We start from the raw sequence: 3,074 nt of genomic DNA on the forward strand, positions 1-3,074 counted from the left end.
CCCAGGCGCCCCTAATTTTCACCGTTTTAAGTGCACAGCTCAGTGAGATCAAGCACATTCGCACTGTTGTGCAACCACCCTCACCACCCGTCTTCCAGACTTTCTCGTGTCCCCAAACTGAGACTCTGTCCCCGTGAAACAGTGACTCCCCAGCCCCTGCCCCAGTCCTGGCTCCCACCATCTACTCTGTAGTAGAATGGAACTCCTCTGGGGACCTCCTATGAGAGGGATCCTACAGAAGTTGTCATTTGTGTCTGGCTTGTTTCATTGAGCATGATGTGTTCAAGGTTCATCCACATTGTAGGATGTGTAACAAATCATTTTCTAGTTTAGAGATATCACAAATCTTGCATGAGACAAAGAGAACATACTTACGGTGAAAAAGCATTTGTCGTGTATCGACAATTGAGATTTAACTGGGCATTCTGAATTTTATCTTTAATGATACAATTCAACGAATTTCACTGTATATTTGCAAAGTAGTAAGACCCAGCACCACGATCTAAGTTTAGAACCTATCCATCACCCCAAAAAGAAACCTCATGGCCCTTTTTGTGGAATTATAACTTTCGCTCTGGATTTCTACCGCTTGTTCAAGGCAACTGCTTTGTGTCTTGAAAGAATTGCCTTCCCCCCCCCCCTTTTGGACATTCCATCAAATGGCATATGACGTTGGGATCAGAGAATATGTGACTTTTTGTCTAGCTTATTTCACTGAGTCTAGTGTTTTTGAGCCTCATTCAGGTTGTAGTGGGTCAATGCTCCTTTCATTACTGAATAGTGTTTTGTTGTCAGGATAGAGCACGTCTGGTTTATCCATTCACCTGTAGATGGAGACTTGGGTGTTGGCGCTTTTTGGCCGTTGAGAATCATGTTGTGGCGTCTACTGGCGTGCCAGTTTTTATGTGGAGTATATCTTCATTTCTCTTGGGTAGACACTTCGAGATGGAACTGGTAGGTCATGTGGTTAAGTCTGTTTAACTCTAAAAGAAAAGTATTGGGGCGCCTGGGTGGCTCAGTCGGTTGGGTGTCCGACTTCGGCTCAGGTCACGATCTCGTGGTCCGTGAGTTCGAGCCCCACGTCGGGCTCTGGGCTGATGGCTCGGAGCCTGGAGCCTGCTTCCGATTCTGTGTCTCCCTCTCTCCCTGCCCCTCCCCCATTCATGCTCTGTCTCTCTCTGTCTCAAAAATAAATAAAACGTTAAAAAAAATTTTAAAAAAAGTATTTTTGAGATATATTTCACACGTATAAGGAAGTATCTTGAGACTAAAGAATGATGTTTGTACCCTGCGATCAAATCTGTCCAATGTTTTCCCAAGAAGCTAAAGTAGGGGTGCCTGGGTGGCTCAGTCGGTTGGGAATCTGGCTCTTGGTTGCTGCTCAGGTCATGATTCGCTGGGAGTCCGCATCCAGCTCTGTGCTGACAGTGTGGAGCCTGCGTGGGATTCTCTCTCCTTCTCTCTCTGCCCCTTCCCTGCTCACACTGTCTGTCTCAAAATAAATAAATAAAAACTTGGGGTGCCTGGGTGGCTCAGCTGGTTAAGCGTCCGACTTCAGCTCAGGTCATGATCTCACGGTTCGTGAGTTCAAGCCCCGCGTCCAGCTCTGTGCTGACAGCTCGGAGCCTGGATGGAGACTGCTTCTGATTATGTCTCCATATCTCTCTGCCCCTTTCCCCACTCGTGCTCTCTCTCAAATATAAATAAAACGTTAAAAAAAATAAAAACTTAAGAACCCGAAGCTAAAGTAAAAGCTAAACTTCTCACAAATGTCCACAAGGCACTACAATAGGTCCTCAGTAGACCCCTAGAGCCTTACCTGCCTGTCCCATTCATTCACTCCATCATCTTTAGCTTAGGCGTTTGCACTTGCTATCAGCTCTGCCTTAAGCGCCCTCTCAGTATCCACTTCGCCGTATTGACCAATTTCTATTCATCCTGCCAGTCTCCAGTTAGACCACATCCTGCAAAAAACCCTCCCTGTTCCCTCCCCCACTACTCAGCATTTTCTTAAGCTCTCTGGCTCTTTTGAGTTCCTACAAAGGGTCCTAATTACAAAGAAATTAAGTGGCTAACAACTTCTAGTACTCCCAGTATTTCTGATTGCCAGGCACACTTCACAGCGCTTTAGGGGTGATGAAATCACCCTAATTTTCACTTTTACGCCCCTCTAAGATAGGCACCCTTATGAGTCCCATTTTATAGGTCGGCAGACTAAGGCACAGAGTTTAAGGAATTTGGCCACGCAGTGCGCAACAGCTTTCTAAAATGAATATGCATAACGGGTATCTCGTGGCTCGGCTCAAGACATTCCCGGGAGGGAAGAAGTTCCTGGCCAGTGCGCTCTGTGGCTGTTACTCCAAAGAACACCTCAAGTCCCGCCCCTCCCAAGCCCCGCCCCTTAGGCAGGCAACGGCGCGTCCCTATTTTGAGTTGAACCTCTTCTATCACCATATCCAATGGCGAACAGCTGCTTTAGCCCCGCCCCCTGTGGTAGCCAATGACTGCTCCTTACCTTGAGGCCCTTTCGAGTGGTAGCCAATGGCCTGCGGCCCTCCGTTCAGCCCCGGCTCGTGGAGCGGGCGGCTTTCAGGGCCCCGCCCCCTGCATTGATTAGGCCTCCTTTCGGTGGTAGCCAATGGCCTGCCTCCTACTTTTAAAGCCCTCTTTCCGTGGCGGCCTATGGCCCGCCCCTCTGCCCTAAGCCCCGCCCTGAAGAAGCTTGGCTGGCCGCCTCACCACTCCCTGAAAGCCCCCGTTTCCCTCCTCCCACCTTTCCCCTTTCACCTCCCATAACCTCCGCCCCGCTCCCATTAGGCCTCTGGGTCACGCCTCTTGGCTCTGCCCGTTACCCAATCCCGTTAACTTGCTCTGCTCCAACCCCTCTTCTCATTGGTCCTCATGCTCCTCTATCCCCGCACGTGGTTCTGAGCGACGGCGTCTCCCGCCCGTGACGACCGGAGGGCGGGACTTCCGGAAGCCCGCAGTCCAATAAGCAGGCGCCGGCTCTCTGCCCAGGCGCCCGCCCCCGCCCCCTAGGCGCCCCGCTCCCGCCCCCGGCTTCGCCTCCCGCT

General features: G+C 50.6%; 1 long non-coding RNA gene across 1 annotated transcript; it reads right to left on the reverse strand.

Annotated features, from left to right (window-relative positions):
• Positions 1-405: 405 nt before the first annotated feature.
• Positions 406-2,729, reverse strand: LOC109255902 (uncharacterized). Its single transcript, XR_002075410.2, has 2 exons — positions 2,516-2,729; positions 406-983 (listed from the first exon to the last, which is right to left on the reverse strand). It is a non-coding gene; the product is annotated as an uncharacterized LOC109255902 (long non-coding RNA).
• Positions 2,730-3,074: the final 345 nt, after the last annotated feature.

The sequence above is a fragment of the Panthera pardus genome, unplaced genomic scaffold (assembly GCF_024362965.1).
Source record: "Panthera pardus isolate Hobbes unplaced genomic scaffold, ASM2436296v1 HiC_scaffold_8, whole genome shotgun sequence".
In the NCBI taxonomy this organism is placed as follows: domain Eukaryota; kingdom Metazoa; phylum Chordata; class Mammalia; order Carnivora; family Felidae; genus Panthera; species Panthera pardus.